The sequence below is a fragment of the Panthera tigris genome, chromosome A1 (assembly GCF_018350195.1).
Source record: "Panthera tigris isolate Pti1 chromosome A1, P.tigris_Pti1_mat1.1, whole genome shotgun sequence".
NCBI classification, from domain to species: domain Eukaryota; kingdom Metazoa; phylum Chordata; class Mammalia; order Carnivora; family Felidae; genus Panthera; species Panthera tigris.
The window spans coordinates 160,716,394-160,732,560 of NC_056660.1; the positions used below are offsets into that span (position 1 = coordinate 160,716,394).

The 16,167-nt window shown below is 35.4% G+C and overlaps 1 long non-coding RNA gene across 3 annotated transcripts in view; it reads right to left on the reverse strand.

The window, feature by feature from the left end:
* LOC122239772 overlaps window positions 1-16,167 on the reverse strand; it is a 138,962-nt gene that overhangs the window by 98,501 nt on the left and 24,294 nt on the right. For all 3 annotated transcript variants that reach the window (XR_006219178.1, XR_006219166.1, XR_006219172.1), the window contains exon 2: window positions 6,711-6,833. This is a non-coding gene — a long non-coding RNA (uncharacterized LOC122239772). The remainder of the gene's footprint in view (window positions 1-6,710; window positions 6,834-16,167) is intronic.

Below are 16,167 nucleotides of genomic sequence, written 5' to 3' on the forward strand. Positions count from 1 at the left end.
CAGAAAATTAAATTGACAAAGGCATGTTTGTAGGAAAAAAGTATCCACATTTCTTTAATGTAAGTTTTATGTGACATGGAGCCTTCATAAGGAAATGAAGACCTGAAGAAACAGTTAGATCTTAGTATTTTATGGTAGGTTTCATGAAGAGTGGGCAGTTGTGCAGAAATATGATAGATCAAGGAGTATGAGCTAAGGGTTGTAAACTAGAGAAAACTGAGCAAGGCCTGTTTATCCAGATTCTTCCTGGCATCGCTTTGTTTTTGGAGGCTGCTTTCCTCTGGATATAGGGATGATGACTCTCACATGAGGGTTTTATGATCTGTTTCAGGGGAGAAGGGTGGAGGGAGGATGGGAGACTTTCCTGCCACTGTTATTCTCTCAAACTACTTTAGCTTAAAATGCTTAATATACCAAGGAGCCATGATGGGGTAGCATGTCCTGAACCCATCATTGGGGGTTATGAAATAAAACTGCCAACGTTTTAAGTTGCTTAATTTAAAATTGTATTAAGAATTACAAGTACTACGCAAAAGTTGAAAAATCTATGATGGTTATATATAACAGAATAAGAACTAAGAAACTATAGAATAAATGGGGTTTAGATCATTTTCCCATTTCCACATTCCATTCCCTATCGAGGGCAACAGGGAAGCACCAGAGAATTTTTGAGAGTGACTGAGGTGATCACACTGATCTTGGTAATGTCTGTAAACTGGGAGTTGATGTTCTACTTGAAATGCAAAAAAGGTTAGAAAGAGTTTGAGATCAAAGGATAGAGCAAGGAAAATCTTAGGCCATCTCTGGCAGATGCCATAGGGAAATGGAGCCCTTCACATCTCCCCCTACCCACCCATCTCCTCTTGTTTTTCTCAGTCAGGGTGGTAACACAAAGTATGCTAAGACACCAAGGTTGCAGGCCTAGCATAAAAGTGTTACAAAGCAGTTTGCCTAATACATCTCATGCTCTAGTTCAGATTAAGCTTAAGAGACAAAAGAATATCTATTTGTAAACCACGTATGTTCTAACTGTACTACATTTGAAGGTGAGAAAACCATTAGTGATTAGGAGGCAGACACACATATATATTCTATATTGTTTGCCATATAGAAAATGTAACAATAGCCCTGATATATTAGGGATGTGGGAATCCTGATCACATCAACATTGTGATTTCAAGTCCGGAGTCATGATTTAAATTATCCGCTGCTTTATTTTCATTGCCATGAATGTCATTGAGGTTCAAGTCCTTATTAATTCATTTCTGATGTACTAAAATACCTGAAATACTAGTTTTACTCTTCCTCTGTCAAATACTCTGTACATTTTTTTAATGTTTATTTATTTTTTAGAGAGAGAATGTGGGTGGCGGAGGGGCAGAGAGGGGGGTGGACAGAGGATCCAAAGCAGGCTCTGTGCTGACAACCCGGAGCCCAGTGTGGGGCTCAAACTCACGAACTGTGAGGTAATGACCCGAGCCAAAGTTGGACAGGGCCACCCAGGAGCCCTTACTCTGTACATTTTTTAATTGAATTTCTTGCAACAGATTTTCTTTTCCCCACCACACTTGATACCATTATGCATGTGACTATAGAATCTTCCTTAAAATTTTGATCATCACATAAACTTTCCATAACTCTTTTCTAACCTTAGATAATAATAATAAAAAGTTGTATCTAAAGTTACCAGATTGGCATCCAAGCAATTATCCAACAATGTCTTAATCTACCTGTCCAACATCATCATTATCATAATCAACCATGCCAACAGCAATGTTTATTGCATGCCTATAATATGCACTGTGCCATGCACAATTGAAAATTATAAAGAAGTATGAAATCTTGTTCTGGCCCATAAGAGTTTACTTAATCAGTAGAGATTTCATACAAATTGATATATAAATTGGAGAATAATATAAAAGAATTACTAACTGAAGGACACACGCAGAAAATTCTATAAAGGCTTGAAAGAAAGATCAAGCTTGCACATATCTGGTTATTTTAATTGTTACTTCCTCCAATGAGAGAGTCCATTCCTCAAGCCAGATTAGCCTCCTCATTTTTGTTGAGTCATGAAATATTCAAACGCTTCTAAATGCTGTGTTCATTTTACTTGGCAAAGCACTCCAAGGCTTCACCATTTTACCGAATTTTAATATTTAATTTCAATTTAACTTAGATTTTCTAACCTCAGTTAAAACTTATTTAATTCTACATAGTTTTGCTGAAAGAAATATATACTACCATTAGATGAAATTAGAAATCTCTTCTGGGTTAAGCAGCTTGCCTTTTCATGGTCATGGTTACCTCACAGAAACAAATAATATGCATTTCCTTTGATTTATGCATTTTGCACAAAATTAAAATATTTTGCAATTAAATTAGTCACTGTTGTCGCTAAATATTTTTAAATAAAATGGGCAATGCATACATATATAAGATATATAATCATATGATTATGATATATATATATCAGGTTAAATTGCTTTTGATTTTAAATTATAAAATCTCTTACAGAAGGTTTTAGGACAGTTAACTAATAAATAAATTCTCAATTTTTGAGAAAGTACCTTTTACATTAATAAGTTTAGAAGTAATGTTTTATTAAAAACCAGATTTTCACATTTCTTAGGCTGCAGAGTACAAACAAATGGGAAATTTATTCCACTGTGAAAACAAAAAAGGTGAGAATTTCAGAGACTTTTATTTTGGCATTCCCATGTTTTAAAAGGTGTATGTGTTGTATTTCAGAGGTCTTAAATTGTGTATTTTACTGAGACAGAGGTTCAAACATTGCCAAGCATGACCTTTAAATTCAGTTTCTCCTAAAACTAAAAAATATGTTCTAAGTCTTCCATTTCTTTTTACATCAGTTTCAATTTAAGCAACTAATGGTCCTGTTATGATCACCATCTTCTTCTTAGAATCTGGACTTTTCCCTAAACAGAAATAAAATGAGGCTCCTACAAGGCAAGATAGTTATTTGGTATGCTTGCCAATATTCTTGTGGAAGAAGTAAGTGGCAGGATATCTAAGACATCCAGATTTAAATACAGAAATAAAAAATTCTTGACATTTCATAAAATTGAAGAGGTTGATCATGGTTTCATAAAACTCACTGATTTTATTATAGTGTTCTGAGCTTTTCCAAAGTTTCCCTACTAAGTTTAACTGTAATGCTTCCTTGTGGACTACTTAGTATAATACTCTGAGTAAAGATACTGTTTGCAATCTGCCCAAATTTTCTTAAAATTCTACTTTCTTTACCGGTATTAGTTCACAAAGTTGCTTTAGGTCAGAATCTTCAAAGCAATCTCATCTATAAAGATTTTATTTTGACCTTTCTTACAAACTGTTTTCATTAAATTATTACATGCAACAGAGCTACCTTTAGAGATGGAGAAGTGTAACTTGTTCCGAATGCAACTGTTTAGTGTCTGAAATTCATACTTGCTTTCCCCCTATTTTGGCTTTCAAACAACTTGGTGGGGGTCAGGAGAAGCATAGATATATTACTAAGTTTCTGCTTGGAACTCTACAAATGACTCCTACACTAATTTGCCATGCCTTTGGGGCTGCTGCTAAGGAGCTGTGATAATGGAACTAGAGGCAAATCAACCTAGCCCTCTAATGCTTGACTAGTTTCAACTTATAGGCATAAGTTTCTACTAGGGTCTCCCTGAATTAGTACTGTTTTATTCACATACTCAGCATCTCCTACTGTAGGTCAAATGGGAACTGCTCCCTGGGAAAGAATGTGAGTAATCTGGCTGAGAAATGTGCTGGATTGAGTGAAATTGTGTTGGCCGCTCTGCCCCATTTTTCTCCTTCTCTGGTCTCCTTTTATCATAGGAGCTGGAAGCCTGGGGACTACATTTTCAAGAATTCCTGCCAGTATGGTCTTAGGTTAGATTCTGCCAATGAGAGGCACTAGTGTAATTCTGGAAGGCATAGGAAAAGCAAGAGCAATTATTATTCTCATGGCTGTGGACGGCAATTACCAAGGCTTTTCTAGCAGCTTCCTGGTGTCCTCCAAGGAAATCACCTGCTTTAATGCAGAAGGCAGTGAAATCAGTGGCAATGATTTTTTATAATCTGAAAATTTTCTGGTTTCCTAAATGTTACAGTGGCTTCTCTAACCTCTTCTTCCCCAGACCTTTTAATGTTTTTTTAATACCCATTATTAAGCCATTTGCCGTGTGAAACAGCTAGAGTTGTTGGTTTTTTTTTTTTGGTTTTTTTTTGTTTGTTTTGTTTTTTTCTAGTTTCCTCACTGAACACCAATAGATATAGAGACTCTTGAAGAAAAGGAATCCAGAACTCATCTCCTTTTGGTGGTTCTGATTGAGAGAAGAAAACCATGGATACCAAACAGGAACACACCAAGAGGAAAAGTTGGAAATAGGCTGGTGACCTGTAATCAGCTCCAGGGATGTCCACACAGAGTTTATTTGGCAATGAATAACTAAGGACAAAAATCATCTGTCCTAGGCAAGCAGGTAAAATGACTAGGCTTTGGAATTATTAGCTGGGCATGCAAATGACAACTAAAAGTTTTAACTTTGAAAGCATGTAAAATACCATCTTTGCTCGTGCAGATATTAAGCTCAGCAAGAGCCACTTCAGCATTAAAGACAGATGCATCCTATCTCATCTCCATCCCTCACAGAAACAGAAAGTCATCATCAGCAGAGATCCTCCCAATCCTCCAGCAAATCTGCAAACAGACCTACATCTGAAGGCTTTTCTTTTGCATAATAATAGAGGAATCCTGTGCAAGCCAGTTGAAGACTAGGACCTGCTTTCTCAATGATCTGCAGCTTTTAGTTATCCTGTCTGCCTCTTCAAGTCTATGCTACCAAAAATACTGTTAATGTGCTTGCTCCAGGAACTCGCAACTACAAAAAGATCACTTTTAACCACTATTAGAGTCTACCGTACAAAAGGTCTCTTTTAACTGATATTAAAGTCTACTTTTCCTGCCTTATTATTGGCCAAACTTTTCAAAAAATATTTTTATTTGTACTGTTTCTGTTTTTCTACTTCCAAACATCTGTCAGTCCATTCCAGTTTAGCTTCTTTAAATCTTCAGTATTTCTCAAAAAACTTCTCTGGCTATGGTCATTCATTCATTCATGTGTTTTTTCATTTAACACATATTTACACAGGCTAACTTGTAATATATATCTTTATATATATATATATATCTTTATATATATTTTTTACATATACATTATATATATACACATATATATGTGTGTACATATATAATTCCTACCATAATGCTGCACTATAGATGATAGATAGATGATAGATAGATAGATAGATACATGATGGAGAGAGAGAGAGAGAGAGAGAGAGAGAGATGATAGTGATATTTCCTATATCCAGTTATTGTCATTTCCCAGCCAGTGGAAAAAGTAAAAAAACGAAATGAAGGACAAGCAGGATTTAAGGATATAAACCAAAAGTTGTATACATCATTTTACACACACACACACACACACACACACACACACACACACATGCACATATATATGTAAAAGGGAAAGTGTCTCTGCCTTGATTGATGTTGCAAATGCAATCAACATCTTTGCCTAATCATTTATTCTTTGTAAAATAAGAAAAAAAACATAGTACAAGCTTATTGCAACAAGATATAAAATATGAGGATAGATACATAAAAGAAAATGTAATATATTTCCCCAACTAGTTGATTTAACAGTTTAATGTAGATTCTTCCACACATATCTTTATACTCACATAATTTAGGTTGTAACACATGAAATTGCTGATATTCGACTGTTTTTTACTTATAACAGTTATCAAATGATTCAATACATATGTACATGTATAAAGATTTTCATTTATTTTAAAATAGTTTTTGAGCAATTTTCAAGTAATACTTTATATTTTTAATTTTTTTAACTTTTACTTATTTATTTTGAGAGAAAGACAGCATGAGCAGAGACAGCGAAAAGAGAGAATTCCAAGCAGGCTCTACACTATTAGTGCAGAGCCTGACACAGGGCTTGAATCCATGAACTGTGAGATTATGACCTGAGACGAAATCAAGAGTCAGATGCTTACCTGGCTGAGCCACCCAGGTGTCCCAAATAACATTTTAAAAATATAAATGGTTCGGGGTTCTGACTCTTGATTTTGGCTCAGGTCACACTCTCACAGTGGTGAGATTAAGCCCTGCATCGGACTCTGTGCTGGCAGTGTAAGCCTGCTTGGGATTCTCTCTCTCCCTCTTCCTTTGCCCCTCCCAAAACATGTGCTCAACACACATACACACGCAGACTCTCCCTCTCTCAAAAAACAATGAATGGTTCAATGAATGGATAATATCTGTGTTCATCTTTGCTGGGGAAATATATAAACAAAACCTTCTGCCAACCCAGGAAAACATTTCCACAAAGGTGGGAGAGAAAATACTTATTGAATGAGGATTACACCAGAATATGATGAGCGTAACTGCAAATCCATTAAGAAACTGCAAAGGCAGAAGGAAATCTCACTCTTACACAGCCAAGCAGATACAACACATTTCATACGTGTTATCAAAGTAAACAATAACTATTGTTCAAGGAAGAGGATTTGACAGCATCATTTGTCACACATAGTTCATTCTAAATTCACCTGATAATTAAGATGAGTAATTGTGTTAGTTAATTGAATTTACTCAAAACAAATTAAATTCTTACTTTATGACAGGAGGTAGTTCTGCAAGTTGGCCAAGGTTGGGCTCCTCCTACCTGCCCACAGAAATTGGGATATAGGAGTACTATCTTCTTTAATGATTACATTTCAGAGAGGACTCCCAGGTCCTAGAGAAAGACATTCCCAGATTGTAAAAATGACAAGGGGCTTATTTAGCCTTTAAAAAGATTTACATACATTTTAAAGAGATGGAAGGAAAATAACCACAAATTTTCTAAAGTAAATGTCTAAAAAAAAGGAAAGGTAGGACATCTCTTCCCTTATTTTTCACAGGTAGAATTAAGCCACTTAAACTTGTATTTACTCTTACATATTATATATCAAGCATCAAAACATTTACATAAAATTAACTACCTTTCTCTTCATCATTATATGTTATCTCAATATTTGAATAGTTGGGGTCTCTATAGTAGTAACTGTATAGGAGGCAGAAAAGTCACTATGGAAAGGTTGGATACATATATAAACTTACAGGATAAGAAAACAAATCCCATAGTCAGTAATCCATGTAGATATTATTTTCAGATAACTGAAAATCATCTACACACAAGTAAATTTCTGTCAACTTATATTTTTAGTAAACAATCACGATTAAATTGAATCAATTGTACACAGTACTTTTCTTTTTTTAATTTAATTTTATTTTTTTTAATTTTTTTTTTTAACGTTTATTTATTTTTGAGACAGAGAGAGACAGAGCATGAACGGGGGAGGGGCAGAGAGAGAGGGAGACACAGAATCGGAAGCAGGCTCCAGGCTCTGAGCCATCAGCCCAGAGCCCAACGCGGGGCTCGAACTCACGGTCGCGAGATCGTGACCTGAGCCGAAGTTGGATGCTCAACCGACTGAGCCACCCAGGCGCCCCCACAGTACTTTTCTTAATAGTTTAGAAGTAAGAACATGATTGCTACAGTGAAAAACACATATACTAGATCCTGATGGTAATTAAAATGTATCCCCTTTCCTATTGTAGAAATTCAGTTATAACCTGAAAAACCACAACTAGTAAAACATGAGGGCATAAATTAAATACACATGGTTATGCAGACAAGGAAATAACACTTAACTCATGTTTTCCTATCTGAATAAGTCTACAATATGTTTCACTTTTGCATTCAGGTTACCACGTATACATGCTCAAATAGTATACCTATTGTACTAAACTATATTTAATTTTGTATTTCTGATGCTTGCACAGTTCCTGGCACGATGACACCTAATAACTGTTTGTTAGATTACATGTTAAAGTAATTTTATTTTAAACCTAATAACCATTTATTGAATTAAATTTTAGAATGACTTTGGTTTAAAATTATCCAAGGATTAACCTCTCTATTGATCTTAGGATTACTTATTTTCCCAAACAAAACTAGATAATTTAAAAATTCTGTCTGCAAGAAAGCTAGTATTTTCAGAATACCACATGAAAGCATTTTACCTGCACTATATTTTTTGACCCTCATAAAAATTGCTAAAACATAGGTATTTATATTTATTAGTATATAGACTAAGGTACGAACAGAGACCCAAATATACATTGACTTAAAAAAAGTACAGGCTTATTTCTCTCTCAAGGAACATTTAGTACATAGGGTGATCCCAAGAGGGCTCTGCCAGACTCAAGGTAGAGTTTCTACCTCTGAGTCCAAAATGGTACCATTTCCCATAAGTGAGAAAAGGAAAAAAGAAAAAGACAAGCAGGGGTTTTAAAGAATATTATCTGAAAGCTGCATATATCATTTGTGTACCCCTTTTGCCTAGAACAAGGTCAGATAGTCACAGTAACAAAGCAGGTTAAGAAACGTAGTCTCTAGCTGGGAGAGCAGTAGTCCTTCTAAAATAATGTGTATAGTAATGGAGTTGGTTAAGGTAGACTTACTGGGAATCACTGTGAAGTTAATGTGGTATAACTTTTACAGCTTCTTCCAAGCTCCTGGGGAAGGGGGAGCTAGCAAATTATTCATTTATTTATTTCACATCCTTTTTTTCCCTTAACACTTTCAAAAGATAAATCTTCCCCTGATACATAGAGCTCACCTATAAAAGATACACAGAGAGAATGAATTCTGGACGAAAATTCATTGTCTCTGCCCCAAAATAATTTTCTTGCTCCAAATAATTTCCAAATAATATCCTTTATTTTACCAGTGAGTTCCAGTTGGTTAAGTATCTTGCAAAGAGTCACATAGAGTTGGAGCTGAAATTAGAACCTGTAGTCTCAAAGACTTTTGACTATTATATTTCTAAGGCATCAACTACTCACATCTTTTAGAATTTTATTTCCTCCTGGAAATGGAATAGTGCCTTCTGGCACTATTTCAGAAAAAGCAAAGCAAAAAAAAAAAAAAAAAAAAAAAAAAAGAAAAAGAAAAAAAAAAAAAAAAAGGCTGTACAATCTAGAAATTACAAGGTAATTGGCTACATTGCTTTGTCCCTATCTGTTCAGATGGTCTTGGAAGACAAAGTGAAAGTGAAGGAGAACATGCAAAGCCCAGCTGCCAAACTGACATGACAGCCGGTTAGTTGGGGCAATGCCACTCTCAGATCAACCCAAAGGTTAATAACACAGATGCAGTCAAACATCTGATGGATAGAGGCTGTGAACTCTCTATCACTAACTTACAGCGAATGCCTGGGGGTGGCAGATGAAGAGGCCTATCATCAATTAAGCATGGCAGTCCATTTTTATAAAATTGTCAGAAAGGATTATTAAATTTCACATCTTAGTCTGCTTGGGGAAAAAAATCAAATAACACTGAAGGTTGCATTTTAAAAACAATGTTTAGTGTAAACTCTTGCTTCTAGCCTCATGTCAAACCATCAAGGAGGTGCTGTACAATTTGATCCATGCTTTTCATTTTCTCATTTCTGAGCCAAATCATTTCATTTCCTCATAATTATTATTAAGTCCCAGTATTTTTTAATCTGATTATTACTGTTTAATGTAAGTGTAAGAATTTCATAACTTGGGGAAATATCTAATTATCAAGAAAACAACCTCAAAGTCTGAATATGAGTGCAAGTGGAATACTTATTCAGCATGTCAACTGGAATGCACAGTCCTCAAAGTGAAATTCCTTAACAGACCATTAGCTTTGTTTTTTATAAATTTCCTTGTTTACATTAAATTCAGAAAAATATGCTGCACTATGTCACAGTGGACTTAAATTGGTCTGACTCTACATGTGCTTTCTTAAATTTCAAGATTTGATTCAGAGGATTCCATCTAGTTTGAGTTAAATTTATTACGAATCAACTTGATTATTTACCCCTCTATACTAAATCTTAAACTTTCTGTATTTGTTAAATCCCCATGAATGCCAAAATTATTTAGTAGTACATTGGAAAAATTTTAAAGGCCTGATATAAGGCAATTATAGTGATAACACAATCACTATTAAGCTATAACAAGTTCTCAGAATATCTAGAAAACTATTCACAGTTATTACACCACACACATTTCCACACTTAGCATTGTGATGTAGTTTCAGTTCCTGTTTACTAACTTAACATGACTTTCCTAATATCCTCTTAAGGAAATTATTTTTTCTATCACTGGATTAATATTATCCCATGCTTTTTTACATTTTGGCAACAAGGTATCCCCAATTCTATACCACAATCCACTCGTCTAAATGATCTATTTGATGGATATCACTAAAACAGTTTGCAAACTTGATTGGAACAAAATGAAATGTTACATAATGATCAACTTGAGGTGGTATGCTGAAAAGAGCTCACAGTATACCAGAAAGCTACAAGAAGCTGTTGAAAATCCCTATTCTATATACTGACATGAAGAAAAAAACATCATAGAATTCTAGAATTATAAGGCATAGGAGTTATTCAGGCCAACACTCTAATTAAACAGGCCAGGAACCAAAAACTAGCTTTGATAAAATCCTCAAAATGAGTCGGCACCTAAACCAAGGTTTGGACCTAGGGTTGTGTACACCACAGCCCACTGCCTTGCCATAGACCACGCATTCCCCAAAATGGCAGGAATACAATGATAAGAATAGTATTTGCATGTACCTATCTGAATCAAACAAATTATGGATCAGCATTTTATCCTATCAAACTTCTCACCTATTAAGTGATTCTTTGTGCCCTCCCACCCTCCATATATCAGCTCGGATGTGGAATAAAATCCTTTGGTTGCGATGCTGAGAAAGTTTGCATTTTATGTTCCAAATGTTCCACCTAGCAACAAGTAAATGTAAACTAACTGGTTGACTGATTGACCACCTGATTGGCTGACTTATAGAATAACTGGTTGACTGATTGTCTGATAGATGAGGGCTTTCCAGAGAGGGTCAAGGTCATAATTCTCTACAGGCTCTAGTAAACTTCCAATGTCAAACATTATTGACAAACCTGATACCTGAAGTACCAAGTTACTCAATATCTTTTAGTGACACAAATTTCTAAAAATAACAGAAATATCTTCAAATTTTTCTTAACCCCACCATATTCTTTTTGTTTTACACAAAAATACTAATTTTTCAAAATTAAAGGATACTTAATGTCTAAGAATAAAATTATTTAGAGAGTAATTCAACAATACCTGACATTATGTGAAAGACAGACATAATGTCATGATATTATGATAAAAAATAATATCGCATTTATATTTCAAGATATGATATAAATGTGATGTCTTTCAAAGGGAAAATTTTCAATAAAAACTTTAATATTATCAAGTTTTTGTATCTAAAACTTACTATAGCAATTTTATGCACTTTGTTCTTGCATTCATGCTTGGGAAACATAGTTTTTGCAAACTTTATGGAAAAGTATTTGAACAAATTAAAAATCATTGCAACAATACACATAGATTATGGTTCTTTTATTTTCTCTTTAGTTTCTAATTTATTACATCTTTCATTTTATGAGAAAGCATCACCAAAGGGGGAAAAAATACTATAAAAGACAACATCGATTGGTTCTTGGAAGAAATGAGAGCGAGAACCATCTCTTTTATGTGATCAAAGAATCTCTTTTTAAATGTTCTTATTAATGCGAACTGAACCTAAAAATGTGAACTTGCTGGTATATAGATTGCTTTATTCCAGTTACCTGCATTAGGTAAACTGTTTTACACATTCTTTAAGGAATAATTTTTGCATGTTCATTTCTTTTCTTCAATCTCCCACCAAACTTACAATTTCTTTAGAGTACACACTACAGTAAGATATTATATAAATGTGATAATTTTAAAATTCTAAAGTAAGGCATTGTGCAAATATGAAAATTTTAAGAGATATTATAATTTTAAAATGTATATAATGCTTAGTCCTTCATATTATCTTTTGAATTTTAAGATTTATATACAAACATAAATGGTAAGATTAAAATGCCTAGTCTTTGTTCTGTTGTTATACGAAAGAGTACTTATGATATCAGATTCCAACTTAACCAAAACTGAACTAAAATGAAAAGCACCATTGTAATCAACCATATGGTTGCTTCATTCTAAACTGGTTACTTTTAAAGAGCCAGCTTCCAACATTCCTCCCTAAAGAAAGAATAAAAATAGCATTACGACGGTGCACATCAAAGCTACACTACTCAGCCAGTCATTGTGTTAGCTGGCACTAAATTCTTGAACAGCATAGCACTACAACACAGGTCATGTGGATGACTGCGAAAGGATAGTCTTCATGTGATCGGGGTTTAGTCTGGTGGACACGGTCTTTGTGGAGATTGCTACAAAACACAACAAGAGTTATCTTTTTCCTGTGAACAATGAATCTTCTTTTAATGTTCCCACTGCTGCACAAAGATTCCAAAACTAAGAGAAAGATTCCAATATCTTGTTTTATTGTGCTCTTCAAAGGTATTGCAGTGTTTACAAATTGAAGATTCAAGATGTCAGTGGAGAAAGTAACTACAGATGCGGTGGAAAAAGCAAGAGAACTACAATTACAAATGGAGCCTGAAGATGTGACTGAATTGCTGCAATCTTATGATTAAGCTTATAGTGGATAAGGGGTGCCTGGGTGGCTCAGTTGAATAAACATTCAACTTTGGCTTGGGTCATGTTCACGGTTCATGAGTTCAAGCTCCACATTGGGCCATCGGGCTCTGTGCTGACAGCTTGGAGCCTGGAGCCTGCTTCACTGCTTCAGATTCTGTGTCTCCCTCTCTCTCTATCCCTTCCCCACTCATGCTTTCTCTCTCTCTCTCTCTCTCTCTCTCTCTCTCTCTCTCAAAAATAAACATTTAATGAAATTTTAAACTTACAGTAGATGATTAGTTGCTACTATGGATAAGCAGAGATAGTGGTCTCTTGAGATAGAAACTACTCCTGGTGAAGATGCTGTGAAGATCATTGAAATGACAACAAAGGATGTAAAATGTTACAACAACTTAATTGATAAAGCAGTGGCTGTGTCTGACAGGATTGACTCCAACTCTTAAAGAAGTTCTACTGTGGGTAAAATGCTATACAACAACTTCACATGTTATAGAGAAACTGTTCATGAAAGGAAGAGTCCATTATGTGGCAACCTTCACTACTATCTTATTTTAAGAAACTGCCACAGTCACCCCAACATTCAGCAACCACCACCCTGATCAATCAGCAGCCCTCAACATCAAGGCCAGACCCTCCACCAGCAAAAAGATTATGTATCCCTGAAATCTTAGATAATGGCTAGCCTTTTTAGCAAAAGTATTTTTAATAAAGGTATGTACACTGTTTTCTTAGACATAACACTGTTGTACACTTAATAGACTACAGTGCAGTGTAAACATAACTTTTATATACACTGGGAAACAGAAACATTCATTTAACTCACTTTGTTGTGGCATTTGCTTTACTGCACTCTGGAACTGAACCTACAATACTCCTGGGTATCTCTGTAATGAAAATCATCCTCTTGGAAAACCACTTTGAGTTTAAAAGTACCTGAAAATGGGTTCTGCTTCTTGCAGATAACTGTGGTTCAATTTCAGATGTTGTTTGGTAGACTTTTTCAAATCTTTTGCAAAATTTTTAATTTTCTATGGGGAGTTGAAGAGTTTATAGATGGGAGAATGGGAATGGAAAGTTGGGAGTAAGCTGATAAAATGCTATGATCAAAGAACATAATGCTAACCATGAACTTGAAGCTTTTTATGCAGTTCTTTGGCAAATAGCAGCAGCTTCACTTACAGGTTACGTGCATCACAGGTTTGGTAGTAGTAAAAGACAGGTGTGGGTCCCCATTTGGCTTCATGGGTTGCAATCTGTCTTCACAAGGTTCCAATTTTTCTCTGCTCTCCCCTGATATACATTCAGCTTAGGAAGCCCAGACTGAGCCTAGCTGACCTATTGAGACTTGACACCTAGCACAAGATCACAAAGGCAGCAGCCTTGCAGAGACTTCTACACCAGCAACTACAACCTTGTGAGGTACAGGTCTCTATGATAAATCTCTACTCTACATTACTCATAGTGATTCTATTTCTCAGGGCAAAATCTTACAGATAAAGCAGTAATGAAGTGAAATGAAGAAATGAATCAAAGGGATTAATGTCCAATCACTCTCAAAGGCAGTTAGCAGAAGAAACCTAGAAGCATGCCTTTATCTTCTTTGAGTTGATTCCATAGCCCTGAATTCATACCTCTACAGTCCTTATTTTATTTTAGAGACTACTTTACACGGTAACACCAAGTTTCTCCAAAAGTAGAAAGAAAATAGCTTCTAATAGTTATTCCTTCAGATATGTACTCTCTAGCCCACTAGACTGTTTACTCTGAAGTGTCTTGGTTCTCCTTTTCTCTGCCTACTTGCAACTACTTGGGGAGATTGTCCCTTAGGCTATTTTTGGCAGACCTTAAAAATAACTACCACAGGTTTTCTCTTTGTGTATTAAAAGTGAAGTCTTTACAGTTTAGCAATTCACTGCAAACTTGTAAAGGAAGCGATGCTCACATTTTCTTTTCCTTCTAAGGGTCAGCCTAGCTGTGATATTGCTAGTAGAAGCAGAGGAGAGCAATGACCACATCTTCTAGCACAGTACTAAATCACCCATAAGATGAAAGGAAGCAGTGGATATTAGCTCTCTGCCTAGGAGCTACCAGACAGCCATTTCCTTTTATTCTAGCAAATCTAGTTTTGGGTAACCTGGGCACTTCATTTTTCTTTCCTGACAGCTGTATGTGAGTCACAGGCGCACTATATAGGGCTGTTCTTTTTCCTTACAGTGTTATCAATTACTCTACAAGTATTCACTGAGCACTTATGCAACATGCATAGTAGAACTAAGCCTAGGCCTTGCCTGGAATGCAATATGTGATGAGGGAAGGCTTTTCAGTTTGCCTGAGGACTCAGCATTCTTGGGCATGCAGGCTACCCAAAGTATATTTACTTGTTAAATTTTACCTAAGTTTCGTGTAATATGAATAGGATTTTCATTTTCTCTAAGTTAACCCTTAATGCTTCCATAGCACAATATGCTGCTGGAAAGAAGTGGTTTATAGTAAACAGTAAACAGTATAGTCTATAGCATTCTTATTAGCTAAGCTATGCCCAAGGTTTGGGTTTTGACTTACGAACTAAACACAGATTTAAATGATTATTCTACACATACCAATGTAGTGTGGGAATCCTACTTGGGCATAAAAAGAAAAATCAATTCCTTTTTTACACTCTTTTCCCATTCATCAGGACATCTTAGCACAATACAGTAAGATAGTTAGCAACCCATTCATACCAAACAGCAACAAAGGAGCAACACCATTGTTAACCTGTTACAAATACAAGTTTAAAGGTAAGAGAAATAAAAATAGAGACTAAATGACTGAAATTTTACTAAAAGATAAAAGTTCAGTTGTACACACACACACATATGCAAAATATATTGGTGTGTACCAAAATACCTCCCAAGGTAGAAACTCATAATTATGTTTGTAAGTAGAAGACAGAGTAGGTACATTATGGGTAGTATGTTCAATTTGATAGATTTTCTGAATAAGCAACTGCAAAATAGCACATTTACCAAAAGCAGTGATTCCTAAAATATGGGTTTTCTTTTAATTTTTTAAAAAATTTCTTAATGTTTATTTAATTTTGAGAGAGAGAGAGAGAGAGAGAGAGCGAGCGAGCAGGGGAGGGGCAGAGAGAGATAGGGAGACACAGAACCCAAAGCAGGCTCCAGGTCTGAGCTGTCAGCACAGAGCCTGGCACAGGGTTCAAACTCACAAACCATGAGATCAACACCTGAGCTGAAGTCGGATGCTTAACCAACTGAGACACCCAGGCGCCCCTGCCCCTATTGAAATAGGTTTTTAAACCTAACAGAGAAAAAGGAGCTTCCCTGTTTCACTGTTCTAGTTAAAATACTTTGGATTCATTTTTCTGTGTGGGCCCCCTTTATCTTACTACTTTATTAAACATAGGTTAGTAGATTTTAAACCTAAATACATATTTACAACAAAAAACTACAAAAGTA